Genomic DNA, 23052 nt, shown 5'->3' with positions numbered 1-23052 from the left:
GCCTCAGGAAACTTACAATTGTGGCAGAGGTGAAAGGGAAGCAGGAGAATCACATGACAAGAGAGGGAGCAAGAGAGAGGGGAGGAGGTGCCAAGGTCTTTTAAACAACCAAATCTTACATGAACTAATAGAGTGAAAACTCACGCATCATGACGATAGCACCAACCCATTGATGAGGTATCTGCCCCAATGACCCAAATGGCTCCCCCCTAGGCCCACCTCCAATACTGGAGGTCACGTTTCAACATGAGCTTTGTAGGGGACACAGTGTCCAAATCATATCACTTATTCTGTCTTTCCCTTCCTTTTTTGGTGCTACCTGCCTATCCTACCTTCCTTCTTCCAAACTTCCTCCCCTTGCCATCTTTCTTCCCAGCCCTCCTCATTGTTTTTCTCTCTACCTTTCAATTTTTTCTAGCTTTTTCTTCTTCTCTTTCCATTATTCCTATTTTCTTATAGAAAGATGCTCTCTTGCTTTTACTTTCCCCTTGTGTCTCCCCCACTTTGTCTTTTGTAACCACTCCATTTTCTTTATCTCCTTACTTCCTTGAATGCCTTAGTTTTTCTTCCATCCAACTGTTCTTCCACTTGTATATCTAGTTTTATAGCAATTAGGGCCATTTCTACAGTAAGTCCCAAATTTATGTCTACTATTGCAGATGTCTAGCTTAAATTCCAGAATTATGTACATCATTTTATAATTAACAAGTCCTCTTGGATGTCTCATAGGCACTTCAAACTAAATACATGTTAAACTGGGCATTTCTACTTCTGGAAGTGGCTGATTTGGTTGTCCTAGACCAAACACCAGGTATGTATGCTAAAAATACGTAGGAAAGCTGAGAAAATATTTTTTAAAAATTTCTTTGAAGCCATCAGAGAGTTACACAGATAATAAGAATTTGGATGGACACGATGGCTCACACCTGTAATTCCAGCACTTTGGGAGGCCGAAGTAGGGAGATCACTTGAGGTCAGGAGTTTGAGACCAGCCTGGCCAGCATGGTGAAACCCCAACTCTACTTAAAAAAATACAAAAATTAGTCAGGCTTGGTGGCACGTGCCTGTAGTCCCAGCTACTCAGGAGGCTGAGTCAGGAGAATCACTTGACCCCAGGAGGTGGAGGCTGCAGTGAGCCAAGATCGCACGACTGCACTCTGGCCTGGCCAATAGAATGAGACTCCATCCCAAAACAAACAAAAAAAAGATAGTAAGAATTTTTGGGGCTAAGATCTGGAAGAAAAGGAAAACCAAGATAATCGAACTTGACATTTGATGCTGTATTTTCCTTAATGCAAAAGTCAATTCTGAAAATTACAGTGGTGACTGAGAGACTGAGCAGAATTTTTAGCAGTTGTGTTGGGCTGAAAGGGAAAAAAATGGAGTTCAGAGACTAACAAGGAAGAGGAGCCCTGGACTATTTCAGCTTTTGGTTGAGACCCCGAAAGGCAATATCCTAGGAATAGAGTGAGTAAAATATCCTATACAAGCACTAAAGTCCATAGGGAAATCAGCTTAATACTTAAGTGATTAATGGTGTTAGATCATATTTTAGAAGTGTGCCACAAGTAAATGTTAAGGTTCTCTAAAGGAGGATATCTATAGCTTTTTAAATATAATGTCTGGAACACGGTAAAAAATAACCAGTCATTTTGAAAGACAAAAAATGACTGAAACCAGGAGGAAAAAAACCAGACAATTAGACTCATAGGAAATCCACATTAGACTTATCAATCATGGATTTAAAAACAGCTGTGATTAATATTTTCAAAAATTGAATACAATAGGGAATTTTGACAGCTTTAAATACTCAAATGAAAATATTAGAAATGAAAAATACAATAGCTGAAGTTAACAAGTCAGTGGATAGGTTTATCAGAAGATTAGATATAGCTGAGGAGAGAATTGATAAACTGATAGTTCAGAAGAAATAGCCAGATTCAAACACAAAATAATAGCATGGAAAATACAGAAAATAGCATGAGAGACATATGGTATTTGGTAAAGGAATCTGAAATGTTTGTATTGAAATCCCAAAAGGAGAGGACAGATAAACAGAATCTGCAGATCAAATATGAAGGAAATTCTAGAGGGGTTTTGCCAGGCAAAAGGAAAATGATTCTATATAGAAACACAGAGATACAGAAAGATATAAAGAGCAATAGAAACCATAAGTATGTGGATAAATCTGAATGAATGGCTGGGCACGGTAGCGCACGCCTGTAATCCCAGCACTTTGGGAGGCCGAGGTGGGTGGATCATGAGGTCCAGAGTTCGAGACCAGCCTGGCCAACGTAGTGAAACTCTGTCTCTACTAAAAATACAAAAAGTTAGCCAGGTGTGGTGGCAGGTGCCTGTAATCCCAGCTACTCAGAAGTCTGAGGCAGGAGAATTGCTTGAACCCAGGGGGTGGAGGTTGCAGTAAATGGAGATCATGCCATTGCACTCCAGCCTGGGCGACAGAGCAAGAGTCCATCTCAAAAAAAAAAATCTGAATGAATACTAGCATTCAAAAAATAATATAATTGCTTTGAACAGTTATTTTGTAATAGTACTTGTTTTCTATATTAGTCTACCTATTGGTTTGTCAATTTTGTCTTTAAAAATTTTCATTTTGTTGATCTTTTGTAATTTTTTTAGTCTCAATTTTGTTTATTTTGCACCAACCTTGATTGGTTTTTTTCTCTATGAATTTTGGGTTTGCTTTGTTTTTGCTTGTCTGGTTCCTTGTAATGCATTGTTAGATTGTTTATTTGAAATCTTCCTACTTTTTTGACATAGGTGTTTGTATTAGTCTGTTCTCATACTGCTGTGAAGCAATACCTGAGACTGGGTAATTTATAAAGAAAAGAGGTTTAATTGACTCACAGTTCTGCAGGGCTGGGGAGGCGTTAAGAAACCTTACAATCATGGCAGAAGGGGAAGCAAACTCATCCTTCTTCACGTGGCAGCAGGAAGGAAAATGAGTGCCAAGCAAAGGGGGAAGCTTCTTATAAAATCATCAGATCTTGTGAGAACAAATTCACTATAAGGAGAACAGCATGGTGGGAACTGCCTCCATGATTCAATTACCTTCCACCTAGTTCCTCCCATGACACTTTGGGATTATGGGAACTACAATTCAAGATGAGATTTGGATGTGGACACAGAGCCAAACCATATCAGCGTTTATTGCTATAAGCTTCTTAATACTGTTTTTGTTGTAGTCCATAGGTTTTGGTATGTTGGTTTTTAATTTTCATTTGTTTCAAATGAAATGATTTAAATGTTTAAATCTTTTTCTTAATTTCTTCATTGATCCACTGGTCATTCAGAAGTGGGTTCTTTGATTTCCCTATATTTGTATAACTTCAAAAGTTCTGGTAGTGATCTATAATTTTATTCCATTGTGGTCAGAAAAGATACTTGATATGATTTCAGTTATCTTAAATTTGTTGTGTCTTGTTTTGTGACCTAACGTGTGGTCTGTCCACAAGAACGTTTCATATGCCAATGAAAAGAATGTGTATTCTACAACTGTGGGACGAAGTGTTCTAAATGTCTGTTGGGTCCATTTGGTCTTGAGTGCAGTTTAAGTCCAGTGTTTCTTTGTTGATTTTCTTCTGCCTAGATGATCTTCTCAATGCTGAGAGTTGGATGATTAAGTCCCTATTATTGTAATGGAATCTATCCTTTTAGATTGAATAATATTTGCTTTATATCTGGGTGCTCCAGTGTTGGATACATTATATTAACAGTTGTTATATCCTCTTGTTGAATTGATCCTTTTATCATTATATTATGAGCTTTTGTCTCTTTTTAGTTTTTGACTTAAATTCTGCTTTGTCTAATGTAAATATTGCTATTCCTTTTTGCTTTTGGTTTTTGTTTGTGTGGAATATCTTTATTCATCCCTTCACTTTCATTCTGTATGTTTCTTACAGGTGAATTAAGTTTCTTGTTGGCAGAATACAATTGGATCATTTTGTTTTTAAAATCCATTTGGCTACTCTGTAGCTTTTTAGTGGGGAATTTAATCAATTTATTATTCAAGGTTATTACTGATTGGTGAGGTCTTATTCCTGTCACTTTGTTAGTTGTTTTGTGTATTCTTTGTTTCTTTCTTTCTCTCTTATTGTTTATCATTGTGGTTTGGTGGTTTTCTGTAGTTGTAAGTTTTTATTCTTTTTCTAATTTGTGTTATCTGTTCTACCAGTGAGTTTTATACTTGTGCATATTTACGTGATAGTGATTATTGTCTTTGTGTTTTTAGATGTAGGATGCCTTTGAGCATTTTTTTTTTTTGAGGCAAAGTCTCACTCTGTCACCCAGCCTGGAGTGCAGTCACATGATCTTGGCTCACTGGAACCTCCACCTCCTGGGTTCAAGTGATTCTTGTGCCTCAGCCTCCCGAGTAGCTGGGATGACAGGTGTGTGCCACCATGCCCAACTAATTTTTTTTTTTTTTTTTTTAAGACAGAGTCTTGCTCTGTCGCCAGGCTGGAGTGCAGTGGTGCAATCTCGGCTCACTGCAACCTCCGCCTCATAGGCTCAAGCAATTCTCCTGCCCCAGCCTCCTGAATAGCTGGGACTACAGGTGCTGGCCACCACACCTAGCTAATTTTTGTATTTTTTTTAATTATACTTTAAGTTCTAGGGTACATGTGCACAACATGCAGGTTTGTTACATATGTATACATGTGCCATGTTGGTGTGCTGCACCCATTAACTTATCATTTACATTAGGTATATCTCCTAATGCTATCCCTCCCCCGCTCCCCGCACCCCACAACAGGCCCCGGTGTGTGATGTCCCCCTTCCTGTGTCCAAGTGTTCTCATTGTTCAGTTCCCCCACTATGAGTGAGCTGGGAAAACTGGCTAGCCATAGGTAGAAGGCTGAAACTGGATCCCTTCCTTACACCTTATACAAAAATTAATTCAAGTTGGATTAAAGACTTAAATGTTAGACCTAAAACCATAAAAACCCTAGAAGAAAACCTAGGCAATGCCATTCAGGACATAGGCATGGGCAAGGACTTCATGTCTAAAATACCAAAAGCAATGGCAACAAAAGCCAAAATTGACAAATTTTTGTATTTTTAGTAGAGACAGGGTTTCGCCACGTTGGCCATGCTTGTCTCTATCTCTTGACCTCATGATCCACCCACTTCAGCCTCCCAAAGTGCTGGGATTACGAGCATGAGCCACTGCACCCAGCTGCCCTTGAGAATTTCTTGTAAGCCTTATCTAGTGGTGATAAATTTCCTCAGTTTTGCTTGTCTGGGAAAGATTTTATTTCTCCCTCGTTTCTGAAGGATATCTTTGCTGAGTATGGTATTTTTGGTGGCATTTTTTTTTTTTCTTAGCACTTTGAATAGATCATCCCATTTTCTCCTGGCCTGTGAGCTTTCTTCAGAGAAATCTGCTATTAGTCTAATGGAGATTTCCTTTTATATGACTTGACACTTTTCTCTTGCTGTTTTTAGAATTCTCTCTTTGTCTTTAACTTTTGACAATTTGACTGTAATGTGCCGTGAGGAATGATTTGGATTGAATCTATTTGGGGACCTTTGAGCTTCCTGGATCTGAATGTGCATATTTCTCCCCAGACTTGAGAAGTTTTCTGCTATTATTTCATTAAATAGGTTTTTCTACACCTTTTCCCTTCTTCTTCTGAAACTCACATAATAGAAAGTTTTGTTTGCTTAATGTTGTCCCATAAGTCTTGTAGGCTTTCTTCATTCTTTTTCATTGTTATTTCCTTTTCTTTCTCCAATGACAAATTTCAAATAACTTACCTTCATATTCAGAGATTCTTTCTTTTTGATCAAAGTGTGCTGCTGAAGCTCTCTAATGTATTTCTTTAAATTTCATTTATTGAATTCTTCAGCTACAGCGTTTTTGTTTGGTTCTTTTTATTTATATCTCTTTGTTGAATTTCTTGTTTATATTGTGAATTGTTTTCCTGATTTCATTGAATAGTCTGTCTGTATTGGTCCCTGCATTGATGTCTGTGCATCTGGTAGAACAGCTGTCTCTTCCAAACTTCCTAAAATATCTTTCATAGAGACAGACTTTCACCTGTTATTGGGTTTTAGTGTGCCATTTGGAAAGGGTATGGTGACTCTCTTTCCAGATAGGTGCAGTGGTATAGTCTCCATGCAGCTGCTCCAGCTGCATTGAACATCAGCAATAACTGTGGACACCTCAGTAGCCTAGGCTGTAGAACTTTGTGGTGGCAGCATCTGCAGCAGCATAGATTGTTAATGTTCTTGGTGTCATAGGCTTTTTGGGATTCTTCTATTCTCATTTTCCCCACAATTAGGAGACTTAGCCAAGGGGATTCCTCTTATTGTCAGGTCTGACACAACCTACAAGCAGCTGCAGCATCTCTGGGTTCCAGGTGCAGATGTCCAGAGCAGCTGTGGGGCAGATGGAGGTCCTAATCTCAGGGTCTCATGACCCTATTTTGGCACCTGGGTCTTGGAGTACAGGTTCACTTTCTGTGGCAGGGTTGGATGCCGGTTGTCCATAGAACCAAAATCTGTGACTCAGGTACTATCTAGCAGCTTGGTCTCAGGAAGCTGAGTTGTAGCTATGATCCTACCCCTGAAGGAGGCAGAACACAGCTCTGGCCTGACTCCATGGAGTAAGGGGTACTTTGGAGGTTTGAGCCTGGGGAGCAAAATTCAGCTGCAGTTTAGGAATCTGAGCCAATAGGGCTCAGTGGCAATTTGGGTTCTAGAGGATGAGCAACTGTGTAGTAATAACTCTAGACCGTGGTATAGTGGGGCTCAGCAGTATCCTCCCTCTGGGAGGCCAGATGTAGTGGCAGCAAATACCCAGAATGGCAGAACACAGCTGTCATTGGACCCTGCAAGGAACAGGGAACAGCACAGTTCTGACCCCACCATCAAGGGAGATGGGTATACGGCAACTCACACTCTAGGTAGCTAGTCCAGCTCCACAGAAGCAGGGTACTAGAGTTGTTTGGCCTGTAGAGCAGAGTATCTCAGCTTAGCCACTGCTTTTTTGCCCTGGGATGCAGGGTACTACATCAGCTCAGCTCTGAGATGTGCAGCTGCTTGGCTCAGCCAAGGCACCTATTCCCAGAGGGTGATAATGCTGCTTCAGCTCAAGCTTGGGAGAGTGTGGTTATTCTGGGAAGACCAGGAACCATTTCCCTGGGATGTAGGGCTCCACTTCAGCTTAGGTACTGTGATGCATGATCATTCTTCTGGGTGGCCAAGTCACCATTTCCTGGGATGCAGGGCACTGCTTCATCTTAGACTTCAGGGAGACATGACTGCTCAGAGTGGCCAAGGTACTGTTTTTGCAAGAGGCAAGATACTACTTCAGCTCAAGCACAAGGGTGGAGGGGTAAGTAAAGTGGCTCTGTCTCTGCTTGGCCCCACAGGAAAGGAAGCTTGGCTTGGGGATGTTGGACCACTTGGCTTGGGCGGTGGTTCAGTTGCATCTTAGTCTCAGAGATGAAGGAGAGTCACGGCTACTCACCGCCAGAGCAAGACACCCTCCAGCCGTAGTTCCAATTCTACGATGGCATAGCATAGTAGCCCTGTAGCTGCAGGGTGTGGAGCCTAGTGTTTGCTTTTTCTCTAGGGTGAGCACAGTTACGTGGACTCCAGGTAATTCCGTCAGCTGGACTTTGTACCTGTGAGGTAAGATCTCTACATGTTCAAGGTGTTGATGGAGGTTGCTGGGATCCTCTTGCTTATCTCCTCACCATGAGAAGTTCCTCCTGGCTTTCAGCTGATCCCATTTGGAGGATGAGGTGGTGGAGGCCCGGCATTTCCTTCCATTCTCCGTGTGGCCATCCTAAGTTTCTGTACTCACCAGGGTTTCTGTTCCTGTGATATACCCCAGTGTTCTCCCTTAGCTATTTTCTTCAAAATACATTTGTTTATTTGTTGTTCTGTCTGTCTTTGTGAGGGCGATGAGTGCTAGGGGCTTCCAGTTGGCCATCTTACTCAGATACAGTATATCATTACCTGGCGAAGTATTTTGTAGACTGCTCCTCAATTTGATTTTATCTGATATTTTCTCATAGTTAGATTAAGGTTATGCATTTTGGGGAAAAAATGCCACAGAAGTGATGTGCCTTTTTTTTTATATCAGGGGATATGTGGTATCGGTATGTCTTGTTACAAATGATACTAACCTTGATCATGTGTTTCAGTTAATGTCTGCCAGGTTTCTCAGCTGTAAAATTACTATTTTTCTTCTGTAATTAATATTTTGGGAGAGATACTTTCAGACTTTGTAAATATTCTGTCTCCTTAAACATTCAGCCATGAATTTTAGTATTCAACAGTAGATCTTGCCTGAATTATGTGCTGTTCTAATGATGATTTTTCTGTTCCCTTCATTCATCCTATATTTATTAGTTGGAATTCTTCTGTAATGAAGAGTTAGTTGTTCCTTCTCCCTCATTGATTTAATTATTCAGGCATTCATTTATAAAAGTACAGACTTATGAGTATATTTTTTTTACTCTTTGGGTCATAATGTACTGCTATTACTGTTTATTTCGTTTAAATTGTTCCAGTGTTGGCACCCATCCTGTTGTTTAACATGCACCAATCCTATTTTTCTTGAGCACTTTTTTCTGACACTATGAAATGCTCCAGTTCATCTTCTGTTTTCCTTTCCCCAGCCCCGGAATCAGCAACTGCTCTGTTGAGTCCTGGTTATTCTTATTGGGGGACAATATTTAAAAACCAAAATCTGGGTGCTGTATTCAACTTTTACAGCTTTATTTTTCTTTTCCTGGCACTCTTCCCCACCCCCACCCCATAGTCCTACCACTATGAAAGCATCTGAAAAACTTGAATTCATCTAGCGTAAAAATAGGAATATCAGAAAACCAGCATATATAGCTCCTCCATTTGCTTTTGTAAACATGTTGAACATACTTCATTTAGTTCCATATTAATCCTGTAAAGCCTAGAAATAGATTTTATACATGATTTTTGGCCTGTAGTGTTGTTGCAGCAGTTTCTAAAAATACACATGGAATAGTAAAAGTCCTAGATTTCAAATACTGTTATGTGATTTAGAGAAGAGGAAGGCATAAATTACATAGCCTTATGCTAGTGTTAAGTCAACCTCAGAAGTTAAAAAATACTTCAAGTAAAGATCAACTTAAGCTGCTGTCACAAAGTGCCATGATAGATATAAAAAGACCCAGATTAGTTACCATCTTTCTATTATAAAACCTTAGAGATCTTCCCTAGTATAATTGCTTTCCTTTTTTATGTGCTTTAACATTGGGGACATCAATGATACAATGCATTAATTAATATAACAATAAATTTGCGTATTTTAATCTCATTAAATGGTGGAGATTCTAAGGAGTAGAATTTTTTTTTTTTGTATCCTGAGTAAATGCCCAAATGTTGGCTGTATAAATGAAAGAATGTACCTCAGAATAGGCGGTTCTACATGTTATCTAATAAATTCTTAGCTTCACCTCTTATATTTCTCTCTGTAAGTGTAGAACAGGTTCTGTCATATAGTTGTATAGCATCCATAGGGCGGATGCAGTGGCTCATGCCTGTAATCACAGCACTTGGGAGGTTGAGGCGGGAAGATCACTTGAGACTGAGAGTTCAAGACCAGCCTGGGCAGCATAGCAAGATCCCATCTCTCTTTTTTTTTTAAAGGTTTATATAGCATCCGTAAAGTCAAGAGATATGTCTCACTTTCAAAGATGAAATCAAGTGTATATGCAATATATTTGAGATTCATGGAAGGTTCATAACTCACTTATTAGTAATTGACCTTTTTTGTTACAGAATATCACGTCAGATTTAGGATTCTAAAATTTTGGTTTGATTGTTCCTATCTACTCTTCCCTCTTCTTTTTTTTAAAAATATATTTTATTGCGGTAGGAATAATTGAGATCTACCCTGTTGAAAGATTTTTAAGTGTAAAATACATTATTAACTATAGTCACAAAGTTCTACAACAGATTTTTAGGAAGTTTTCATCTTTTGGCTGGGCACATGGCTCACGCCTGTAATCTCAGCACTTTGGGAGGCCGATGTGGGTGGATCATGAGGTCAGGAGTTTGAAACCAGCCTGGCCAATATGGTAAAACTCCATCTGTACTAAATATACAAAAATTAGCCAGGTGTGGTGGTGCACACCTGTAGTCCCAGCTACTCGGGAGGCTGGGGCAGAAGAATCACTTGAACCAGGAGGCAGAGGTTGCAGTGAGCCGAGATTGTGCCACTGCACTCCAGCCTGGGTGACAGAGCGAGACTCTGTCTCAAAAAAAAAAAAAAAAAAAAAACTAAAAAAAAAAAAAGAAAAAAAGTATTCATCTCTCATAACTGACACTGTATACCTGTCGATTAGCAACTTCCTGTTTCCCCTTTCCTGTTAGCACCAGATAGCCACCATTCTGTGTATTCTCTGCTTCTATGAGTTTGACCATTTTATATACCTCCTATAAATGGAATCATGCAGTATTTGTCCTTTTTTCACTGGCTTATTTTACTTAGCATAATGTCCTCAAGGTTCATCCATGTTGTCACATATTGAAGGATTGCTTCTTTTTAATAGTCAAATAATATTCCATTGTGTGTGTATTTTATATTTGTGTGTATGTATGCGTATACGTGTGTGTATATGTATGTATGTATAATATTTTCTTAATCCATTCTTTTGGATTCATTCCATCTTGTGGCTATTTTAAATAGTGCTGCAGTGAACTTGGGAGTGCTAATATTGCTTTGGAATCCTTAGTTTAGTTCTTTTGGATAAAAACCTGGAGTTGAGTGGCCAAATCATATGGTAGTTTTATTCAAAAATTTTTTAGGAACCTCTATGCTTTTTTCTATACAGATCACACCATTTTGCAGCACCACCAACATTACATTAGGGTTCCAGTTTCTCCATATCCTTGCCAACACATTGCCTTTTATTTTTTTGATAATAGCTAATAGGTATAAGGTGATATCTCATTGTGGTTTTGATTTGCATTTCTCTAATGATTTGTGATGTGAACATCATTTCATATACCTGTTGGCCATTTGTTTGTTTCCTTTAGAAAAATGCCTGTTCAAATTCATAGCCCATTTTTTAACGGGTTGTTTTCTGTTATTGAGTTGCAGGAGTTCCTTACATACTTTGGAAATTTACTCCTTATCAGATAAATGGTTTGCAAATATTTTCTTCCATTCCATAGGCGAGCTTTTCTCTCTGTTGATAGTTTCCTTTGCTGTGCAGAAGGTTTTAGTTTGATGTCATCTATTTTTGCTTTTGTTGCCAGTTCCTTTGGAGTCATATTGATGAAAGCATTGCCAAGACCCAATGTCACAAAGCTTTTTCCTCTGTTTTCTTGTAGGAGTGTTACAGTCAGGCCTTACATTTAAGTCTTAATCCATGTTGAGCTGATTCTTGTGTATAGTGTAAGATGAAGGCCTTATTTTATTTTTATTTTATTTTTTTTGAGGTGGAGTTTTGCTGTTGTTGCCCAGGCTGGAGTACAATGGCACGATCCCGGCTCACTGCAACTTCCGCCTTCCAGGTTCAAGTGATTTTTCTGCCTCAGCCTTCCCGAGTAGCTGGGATTACAGGCATGCACCACCATGCCCAGCACTCTGTGATGAATGATACAGATGCTAGTCTCTTGGGCAGCAGCTGGGAGAGATGGAACATTGGATGTATCTTCCTCAGGGAAAACCTAGGAGCTGAGAGTTTTGTCTCAATCATATGGCTCTGTGCCAAGAGTGGAGATTATGATGAGAGGGTGTCTCCTGTTAATTTCAGTGTGGCTAGTTTCACATTCTCCCAGTGTGCAGGAGCTTCTCAACTAGTTTGTTTCTCACAAAGGGAATTGATCTGTGTATTGCTGTTGAATCAGTGTGTCTGTAGATGAAAGGAAAGTCCAGGACTTCCTATTCTATCATTTCACTGACATTGTTCTTATTTCCTTCTTTTTGACCCTCTTACCATTTTCCATCTGTCTTTATCCATTCTTGCTTTTATATTCCATTAGTCTTCGTTTTGCTGTCCCACGTGCCCTTGCTTCTGTCTTCTATCTTTGCCTCTCTGTCCCATTTAGCTGTTTTTCCTTCCTCCATTTCTTTTATAAGTCAATCCATCCATCTTTCCTTCTAAGAATACATACATCTATCCCTTGCCACTGCTTCTGTAGACTTTATTCCATCTTTCCTCTTTTCTGCTCTCTCTTCAGCCTTCTCTATCATTCCTTCTGTTTATTCAAAGTGAAGCTGCTTCTTTCTGTCAGCCGTTCTTTTCCTTCATCTAGTCTTAAGACTACTACAAATGTGCTGATGATTTCCAGTTTTATATCTCAAATTCAGCCTTCTACCATGAACTCCAGACTTAGTCATCTCATTTCCTTTGCTGTATTAGCTCTTGAATTTCTATTCAGATTCCCACTCTTTTACCATTTTCACCATTACCAGTTTTATCCATGTCATCATCATCTCTCTTGTAAAGAAGTGGTAACCTCTAAGTGATTTTCTTGTGCCTGCCCTTTCTTTGCCTGGTACTTATTTTCTACTCAGCAGCCCAAGTGATCTTTTTAAAGGCAAATTCAGGGCCAGCTGTGGTGGCTCACACCTGTAATCCTAATGCTTTGGGAGGCCAAAGCAGAAGGATTGCTTGAGTTTGGGAGTTTGAATCCAGCCTTGGCAACATAGTGAGATCCCATAGCTACAAAAAATTAAAAAGTTAGCCAGGTGTGCTGGTATGTGCCTGTAGTCCCAGCTACTTGGGAGGCTGAGGTGGGAGGATTGCTTAAGCCTAGGAATTTGAGGCTGCAGTGAGCTATGATCATGCCACTGCACCTCAGCCTGGGCAACAGAGTGAGACTCTTTCTCTAAAATAAATAAATAAATAAAATAATTTCTAAAAAACAAATTTATATTATGTTCCAGCCTCTGCTCAAAAGCTTTCAATGAGTTCCCAACTCACTCAGAGTAAAAACTTAAGCCTCTACCATGATTTACATGGACACATGTGATTGACTCCCAGTAGAACCTGAACATCATTTTCCTTTTTTTTTTTTTTTTTTTTTGAGATTGAGTTTCACTCTTGCTGCCCACACTGGAGTGCAGTGGTGTGATCTCGGCTCACTGCAACCTCCACCTCCCAGTTTCAAGTGATTCTCCTGCCTCTGTCTCCCGAGGAGTTGGGATTATAGGCGCGCACCACCACGCCTGGCTAATTTTTGTATTTTCAGTAAAGACAGGGTTTCACCATGTTGACCAGGCTGGTCTCGAACTCCTGACCTCAGGTGATCCACCTGCCTTGGCCCCCAAAGTGCTGGGATTACCATTTTCTTATTATTCTTTCCCCTTACTATTTGATGTCCAAGCGTATTGGCCTATTTTTTGTTCCTCAAACAGTCATGAGGTCCCATGTGTCTGGGCCTTTATTCCCTCTGTGATATTCTGTTTTCTCTGTTATCTGTATAGGTCATTTACCCCCTTAGGTGTCTTTCTGCTCACATGTCATCTTCATTCATTGAAACTATATATATTTATTGAATGTAGTGAATAAAAGAGGCAAAAACCTTACTTTCATGGAATTTACATCTGAGTGGGGGTGAGATACAGGTCATTAACACATAAATAAATTATATAGTATGTTAAAGAGATAGCAAGGAAGGGGGCTCAGGAATGCTAGGGGCCAGAAGTGGGGAGAGGTCTATTTTAGATAAGGTGGTCAGAGAGAGCCTCACTTCAGAGATGACCTTTGAGCAATGACCTAAAGAAAGAGAGGAATTGAACCCTGTGGATGTATGAGGGAAATGTATTCTGGATGGAAAGAACATCCTGTGCAAAGGTACTGAAGTAGGAGCATTTCTGGCATGCTCACAGGATCCCAAGGAGGACATGTGGCTGGAACAGAGTGAGTGAGAAGGAGAGTAGTAAGAAAGATGGAGTCATAGTGGTATTGGTTGCCCGGGTTCGTTCTGTAGGACCTAGAAAGCCATTTTAAGGACTTAAAAAAAAACAACAAACCACCAACTTTAAATGGGCTGGAAAGTCATTGCAGTTGGAGACTTTATTCATAGAGATGACATGACCACTTGGCATCTGGGTGAAGACTGGACTGGATGGCAGTAAGGACAAGTATGGAAGCAGTGAGATCAGATGGAAGGCCAGTGGAATCATCTAGGTCAGAAATGATGAAGAATTGAACCTGAGCTGTAGAGGTAAAGGCAGTCAGAAGTAATCAGATTCTGGATGTATTTTGAACATAGAGCTGTTAAGATTTGCCATAGTTTTAGATGTGGACTATGAAAGAAAGAGAGGTCAAGGATGATGTGATAGTGTTCACCAATATCCAATTCACCTTTCGTACCTGGGCTATGCAATATTTCAATTCTCAGCTCTCTTTGCAGTCTGGCAAGGCCGTGTGACTCTTTCTGGCCAATGAATTGTGTGAGGAAGTACTTGGCGAAGGCAATGTAAAGCCCTGTATGTTTCCCAGTTCTTCCCCTACTGTGGAGGAGGCCTTGTGTTGAAATTATAGAACCACAAGGTCATAATAGCTGGGATGGTAAAGTCACCATTAGAAGATAACTAGCCAGAGCTGCAGTGAACTCAGCATGAGCAAGATGAAAACTTTTGTTTTGTCAAGACACTGATTTGGGAGGTTGTTTGTTACTGCAGCATAACCCTGTTCTATTCTGACCAACCAGGTGAGTCTTTGCCCTGATTAACTTGAAGGATGGAATTAAATGAGATTGGAAGACTGTGGGAGGAGATGGTCTCAGGCAATCTTCAAAGGGAGATGTTTAATAAATGGAAGGATATGAATAAATCCTTCTATGACTGCTTTGCATAAAATTATACCCCCCAATATCCTTCTACTCTATTTTAGTTTTCTCCATAAAAATTATCAGCACTGAAATACTGTATGGTTCAAGGAGCTTGGAATTTGGAGCCAAGCTGACTGGGTTTGAAATCATGGCTTTGCCACTTTATTATTCAAGTGTCCTTGGGAAAATTACTTAACCAGTATATGTTTCAATTTCCTCATTTGAAATGGAGGAAGTACCTATATCAAAGGGTTATTGAGTATAAACATTTAAAGTGCTTAGAGCAGTGTCTTATACACACTTTCTAAATGTTTGCAGCTGTAATCATCATTATCATCATAATTATCATCTAACATCCAAACCTCATGATAGCAGGCACTTAATTTTGTTCTCTGCTTTATTACCAGGGACCACAACAATGTCTGACACTTAATAGGCTCTCAATAAATTGTTTATAGATACATTACTGGATAGATTGCATAAGTGACTAAATTTTTGCAGTAATGTCAGTACGAGAAAAATCTTGACCATTGGCCAAACTTCAAACAGACCTAAATAGTTACATGTGCTAGGTCATAGATCAAAAAAAGTGGAATAATTTTTCAGCATTATTAATATCTTTTTGAAGGACAGAAATTTGAAATAGGGCTGTTAGACTACAGAAAAGCATTATTCATAGATCTGGGACAGCATGTTTTTGAACACGTTAGGCAGATGTTATTTTAGTTGTATGTAGATCCTTTAAATCCTAGAAGTATATCTTATACTTTATTTGGCCTAACCTGGTAGAGTCACAATGCAGTGATTTCTAAAGTTAGATAAGAACTAATACAATTTCTGGACTATAAATAGCTCTGTGTGATTTTTGAGATCAGAGAGGCGTAAGTTACAAGGATTATATTAGTCTAATTGATGCCAGAAATTAAGTGATTTTAATCCTTTGAAACACTTATTTATGTATTTATTTTTTTCTGTATCGATAGTACTTATTTGCCTATCATCTATAAATAATCATGGTTTTGCTTCTTCCTTCCCCATCCTTATGCCTTTTATTTCTTCCTCCCGTTACAGGTTGAGTATCCTTTGTCCATAAAGCCTGGGACCAGAAGTGTTTTAGATTTCAGATTCTTCCCCATATTTCTGAATACTGACATTACTAGTCGAGCAACTGAATTCATTGGAGCATTTCCTTTGAATGTCATGTTACCAGACATGGGCTCCTGATTCAGCCCTTAAGAGAGGGTTCTTGGAACTCACTTAAGAAAGAATTTGGAGCAAGTCCACAGAGTAAAATGAAAGCGAATTTATTAGAAAAGTAGAGAAACAAAAAACGGCCACTCCATAGACAGAGCAGCATCATGGGTTTCTTGACTGAGTATACTCAGTCAAGAGTATATGCTAAACAAGTGGTGGCTTATTCATGAGTTTTCCGGAAAAGTGGTGGGGAGTTGTCAGAAGTGAAGATTTCTCCTCTTTTTAGACCATATAGGGTAACTTCTGGATGTTGTCTTGGCATTTGTAAACTGCCATGGCATTAGTGGGGGTGTCTTAACATGCTAATGCATTATAATTAGTGTATAATGTGGAGTGAGGATGACCAGAGGTCACTTTCGTCTCCATCTTGGTTTGGTGGGTTTTGGCTAGCTTCTTTACTGCATTCTGTTTTATCAGCAGGGTCTTTGTGACCTGTATCTTGTGATACCAGTCCTGCCAACCTCATGTCTCACCCTGTGACTAAGAACGCCTAACTTCCTGGAAGTACTGCTCAGCAGGTCTCAGCCTTATTTTGCCAAGGCCCTATTTAAGATGGAGTCACTCTGGTTCAAATGCCTCTGACAGTGTCAGCACTCAAAATGAGTGGGATTTTGAAGCATTTCAGATTTGGGATGCTCAACCTGCACTACATTAGTTAGGCCTACTAGAGAAGCGGTGGGAGCAGGCATCTTTGTCTTCTTTCCGATCTTAAAGGAAGTGCTTTCAACATTTCACTATTACATATGATGTTTTCCGTAAGTATTTTTACGGGTACCCTTTTTCAGATTAGGGATGTTACCTACTAGTTCTAGTTTATTGAAGCTAAAGGGAATTGAGATTTTGTTGCTACTCTTTATACATCTCGTCAATTGGTTATATAGTTTTTCTTCTTTATTCTATGAATGAGGTGAATTACAGTAACCAATTTGTAAATATTAAATGATTTAACTTTCTGAGGATAAGCCCAACTTGATCATGATATATAATATGTTTTGTATATTGCAGGATTTGGTTTGCTGTGATAATATGCTCATGAGTGAAATTAGTTTATAATTTTCTTTTATACTGTCTTTGTCTGGTTTTGGTGTCAAGGTAAATCTAACCTTATAAAATAAGTTGAATATTCCTTTTCTGTCTATCCTTTTTATGAGATTGGAATCCTTTGTAAAAATAGAATTATCTATTCCTTAAATATTTTGTAGAATTCATCTGTAAAGCTAACTGACTCTTGTGTTTTTCTTGTAAGATTTTAAGCTATGGATTCAATTTATTTAGTGACTTAGAATTATTCCTGTTCTTTCTTTACTCTTGAGTCCATTTTGGTAAGTTTTAAGTTTCTTGAGTCAGTTTTAGCAAGGAATTTATTTCATCTAAGTTTCCAAATTTGTTTGCATAAAATTATTTATTTTATGTTTAATCCCTGCAGTATCTGAGATTATGTCCCCACTTTTTAAAAAATTCTTAACATTTCTTACTCTTCCCTCTCCCATTTTTTTTCTTAATTATTCTTGTCGGACATTTATATTATTGTCTCTTCATATAATACATTTTGGCTTTGCTGTTTCTCTTACGAATTTGTGTTCGGTTTTCACTAATTTCTGTTCTTTATCATTTTCTTCTTTTTACTTTTTAAGGATTTATTCTGCTGTTTTTCTTAATTTCAGGTCTTCAAGTATTTTCTAATTTCAAAACATATAAATGATACCAATTTAAAATTGATCTTGCTCTGTCATGCAGGCTAGAGTGCAGGGAAGTGATCACAGCTCACTGTAGCCTTGACTTCTTGGGCTTCAGCGATCCTCCCACCTTTGCTTCCCGAGTAGTTGAGATTACAGGTGCATGCCATCATGCCCAACTAATTTAATCAGGGTTTCTCCATGTTGCCCAGGCTGGTCTAGAACTCATGGGCTCTGAGATTATAGGCGTGAGCCACCGTGCCTGGCCTGAAGTCTGAGTTTTAAAGTTGAGAATACAGAGAGGATTTGTGACGTGTGTGTGTGTGTGTGTCTGTAACAGTTATCTCAGAGCACACCAAGCCTGTGACCACTTTAAACGCATTGTCATGCTTGAGGTGTTTGGGACCACATAGTTTCCATGAATTTGCATTGAGGTGATTCATTCTCGGAGGATTTTTTTAATAAAATTTTTTTGAATAATTTTAGATTTGTAGAAAATATGCAGAGATAATACACAGAGTTCCTATATGCTCTGTATCCTGTTTCCTGTAATATTAACATTTCCATTTCCATGGTGCTTTTATTAAAACTAAGAAACCATAGTACTGGCCGGGCGTGGTGGCTCATGCCTGTAATCCCAGCACTTTGGGAGGCCGAGGCAGGTGGATCACCTGAGGTCAGGAGTTCCAGACCAGCCTGGCCAACGTGGCGAAACCCCGTCTCTACTAAAAATACCAAATTAGCCGGGCATGGTGGCGCATGCCTGTAGTCCCAACTACTTGGGAAGCTGAGGCAGGAGAATCACTTGAACCCGGGAGGCGGAGGTTGCAGTGAGCCAAGATCGTGCCACTGCACTCTAGCCTGGGCAACAAGAGCGAAACTCCCTCAAAAGAAAAAGAAAAGAAAAGAAAAAGAAACCATAGTACTAACTAAACTCCAGACTTTATTCAGATTTCCACTAAGTTTTTCTTTTCCACAATCCCATCTAGAATACCACACTGCATCTAGTCATACGTCTCCTTTGTCTCCTCTGTAACAGTTTCTTAGGCTTTCTCTATTTTTATGACCTCTGTGGTTTTGAGTATTGGTCAAATGTTTTGTAGAACGGCCCTCAGTTTGAGTTTCTCTGATTTTTTTTGATAATTAAACTAGGGTTATGGGGGTTTGGGGGACAATATCACAGAGGTGAAATGGTTTTCTCATCACATTAAGTCAGAGTGAACATAATATCAACATGATTGACCTGTCACTGGTGAAGTTGACTCTGATTGTGTGGTTAAGGTAGTACTTGTCAGTATTCACTACTGTAAAGTTACTATTTTTTCCTTTCCATTCAAGGAGAGATTTTATTTTCTTTCATCCCAAACTGGCTAGAGACAGATAAGTTTCTTTGTAGTCTTCATCTGTGACTTAAGATTTGTATCTTTCAGAGCAGTCTGGGTATAATAAGCAAAAAAAAAAAAAAGATTTATGTCTTATTTACTAAAGCTTTTGGAAGCCCAGGCTTTATATTCAGTCTATTATTAGCTTTCTTACTTTGGGTGGGTCTTGGGCTTTGTCTCCTGTCCTCTTCAACCCAGATGAAGCTCAGAGTTCTCAGGGCTCTGCAGAAATCCCCAGGGCTAAAGCTGACTTTAGCTCCCTGTGTCCTGTTATGCCTTCTTGCTTTTTGGACAACCCAGTGAATTATTTTAAGAACTTTTCTTTTGTTGTTGTTGTTTCTCTGTTTGTTAGTTATTTCTGTTAGGGTATCTTACTTAATCCGGTGTACTGTCAATCACAGAAGTTGATAACAGGTTTGTTTTGACATTGATTTGAATATATTTTGAAATGTTAAAGCTTGTGTTGGGGAGAATATACAACTTAGTATAGAAAGCATAATACTTACAGTCCTTCCCCAGGTACCCCCAACCCCCAGCTCTTTTGAGTTTCTGTGATTTAAGCATACATACTATTTTTTCTGCTTTGGTTGCCCATTTCTGCTTTATCACCTTAAGCAACACCTAGTAATTCTAAACTCTACTCAAATCTTTTCTTCCTTGTGCCTTCCCCTGCCCCCTTCCCCACCCCCACACAGTTAGGTTTCTTCTGGGCTACCATAATACACTTTTCATAATAAAATTTACCACATGGCACATAATATCAGTGCTTAGATATTGTGGTAGATATCATTACTGTACACTGTTATTCAGTGTCCCTTCCCGCAAGAAGATTATGCTTTCCTGCCTTTTTGAAGACTAACTTGGCCATGTGACCTGTTTTGACTGATTTGTTACCATAGTATATCTTAATTCTTCTTAATTGATACACACGCCTATTCCTCAGCTTGAGGACAAAAACTGTATACTAGTCATTGTTATGTTCTTAAAGCTGTCAAATTAATTTTCCTAAAACATCTTAGATTATTACATATTCTGTAGGAAAGTCACATTATGTAGTACAAAGAGCACTATGGTTTGGAGTCAGAGACATCCAGATTAAATTTTCTGCTTCATTGTTTACCTGGGTATGGAAATGTCCTTGGTGAGTTTCAGATTCCATCATTTTTAAAATGAGATACCTTGTAAAATTGTTGGGAATATAATATATGTAAAGTATCCAGCACAATAGACATTCAGAGAATATTCTTTCCCATTCATGTTCCTTCTTCATTGACTGTTGAATCAAGCCTTTAAAATCCCTTTCTTCTGCTTTCATTAATTTATTTAGTCATTAGATAGATATTTATTGAACTCCTGCTATATGTCAGGAATTGGACAGTGGGAAGTGGTGAACGAGGCCTAGTTGCAGGCTACAGTCCAGTGGCCAATAATTCTCCTTCCTTATCTCCAGCTATTGTATTGATACTTCAGGGTCACTACCTACCATCACCACCACATCCTTGAAATTTTTGCCTAAGCCGCTCCCCATATCAAAACAAGGAAAGAAAAATCCAGAAATGATTTCTCCCACCTGATTTTTCAGAGCATATTAGTGATATATTTGTATTTTATATGTTTTATTCTACCATAGCCAGTTCTGTAGTATTTATTTGCATAATATACATATTCAGGTTACTTTTTTAGGTTTTAAGCTCTGTGGGTATTGGAACCTCATTTACCTTTGTATGACTCATAAATCAGTGATTGAAATTATAGAAGTAATTAACAGTATCACTCCTTCAAACGCATTTTAGAAATTTTGTAGAGGAATTTTCGGTTGTCATAATGATTGATTTTTTTTTTTTTTTTTGAGGCAAGACCTCACTCTGTCGCCCAGGCTGGCGTACAGTGTACAGTGGCATGATTACAGCCAGCTCAGTGCAGCCTCAACCTCCCAGGCTCAATTGATCCTCCTGCCTTAGCCCACCCCAAGTAGTTAGGACTACAGGCATGCGCCACCACGCCCAGCTAGTTTTTTTGTATTTTTTGTAGAGATGAGATCTCCCTATGTTGCTCAGGCTAGTCTCAAACTCCTGCGCTTAAGCGATCCGCCCACCTTGGCTTCCCAAAAGTGCTAGGATTACAGGCATGAGCCCCTGTGTCCGGCCAGTTGTCACAATGATTGGAAGGTGCTAGTGGAATTAGTAAGGAGAAGCCAAGAATGGAAGATTTCTTTCAGTACTCAGAGTAATCCCTCAAAATAAATAGTTGTCTCTAGGTGCCATAGTGTGCATGCACGTAGTCCCGACTATTCGGGAACCGAGATGGGAGGATCACTTGAGTCCAGGAATTTGAGGCCAGCCTGGGCAACATAACGAGACCTTGTCTCTAAAGTAAATAAGTAAATAAAATAGTTTTTCTGAGTTACACATAAATTTCAAATGTTCTTCCAGATGTTTAATGTAAGTGAAAAACTTATTCATAATTGTCTGAACCTAGAGCCTAAATCTTTATGTATAAACAGTAGGTATTTTTTACACAATTTTAATATACACTGAGTTTCCCTGGAATGTATTTATCACCTATATAAATAAAGGAAAGATTGTACTTTGCTTTTTTTTCTGAACTTTCCTGTCTTGGTCAATATTTCAGAAAATCACATCACCAAAGGCAATATCACTCGTGGTGTATGATGTTTGAGTCACCATTAACACAAATGTGTTAGTCTGTTTTGTAGCTGTTAAATTTAAAATGATTCTGTATGTAGGTGTGGACACTGAGTTTTAATTCATTGTCTCCTTATATCATGCCCACATATTTACCTCTAGAAGTACATGTTACTTCCTTTTAAAATATAAATGACTTTCCTTTAATTTCTCCTATATGTTTCAATTAGAGCATGATATTAATGCTTTAAAATTGTGTGTATGGAAATGTTATATTATCTAGGTCTTTTATTTCAGGATTTAAAAGAGGGCATTGCAAAATATTAGTTATAAAAAGTGATATAGGTCTACTGGTTTATGGCTTTTAGAGTGTGGCAAATGCAAAGTTTGCTTTTAAAATACATATTTCATCTTTATTGAACATTAAACTCTTATCTTCAGGGAAAGTGTGTATCACAAATATCCAGACAATTTAGGTAAAATTAAGTTAGATGAAAGCACTAAAAATTTGTAACAAACCAGAAAAAAGAGCATATGTAAATTTTATTAAATTTACACACACACAAATTGTTATATTTTTTAAATCTCTAATAAAATATAATAGACTTTGGTTAATGACTGAGAATCTCCATTTTTTTTTCTTTGTGATGGTGTATACAGAACTTTAGTTTTTTCTACATTTAACTCTTGTTTTATGTGGATAATAAGGTTATTCTCCTTGTAGTTTTAGTGATTTTAGTTTATATTCTTTGAATCAGTTCTTTGGGGTCAGCAATGAGTTGTTCTTGTTTAGATATTGTAAGTGTAGTTTTTATTGCTGAATGTGTAAGATATATTTTACAAACTAGCATACAGAACCACATGGCTTTATTCTGGCATGATACATGTTCTTAATGCCTTGTGTTCAGCAGCAATAGGATTATGTTGTATCTTACCATTGCCTTTTTTGGACTATTTCATAGACAGAACTAGAAATTCTAGTTATATAAAGCTGTTCTAGCACAGACTGGAAAGTAGGTCATTGTGACGGAGTATACTAAACCGTCCACTGGTTGCTATAGCAATGACCTACTTTAGGAAAATATTTCTGTTGATTCATGTTGAAGTCATCTTTTGGAAGTGGTATAAGGAAGCTTACTGCATATAATTTTTAAAATAACAGCAATAGATAGTGATCTCTGGAGGAAAAAAATCCTTAAAATGTTTAAAGTGAAGAAATATATATTTTGTCACCTAATGCCTCTTCAATTTAAAGTGGTGCGTTCAGTATTGTAATTAAATAATATGAGG

General features: G+C 38.5%; 1 protein-coding gene across 5 annotated transcripts in view; it reads left to right on the top strand.

Moving 5' to 3' along the window:
- CRY1 (cryptochrome circadian regulator 1) overlaps positions 1-23052 on the top strand; it is a 102680-nt gene that overhangs the window by 43367 nt on the left and 36261 nt on the right. Inside the window, exon 2 of one of the 5 annotated variants that reach the window (XM_055358954.2) lies at positions 730-811. The exons of the other annotated variants lie outside the window; for them this stretch is intronic. The gene's annotated coding sequence lies outside the window, so the exon portion shown is untranslated. The remainder of the gene's footprint in view (positions 1-729; positions 812-23052) is intronic. 5 annotated transcript variants of the gene reach the window in all.

This window comes from Gorilla gorilla, chromosome 10, assembly GCF_029281585.2.
Source record: "Gorilla gorilla gorilla isolate KB3781 chromosome 10, NHGRI_mGorGor1-v2.1_pri, whole genome shotgun sequence".
NCBI classification, from domain to species: Eukaryota; Metazoa; Chordata; class Mammalia; order Primates; family Hominidae; genus Gorilla; species Gorilla gorilla.
The sequence above is the reverse complement of the archived record's forward strand: the minus strand, read 5'-3'. Positions and strand labels throughout refer to the sequence as shown.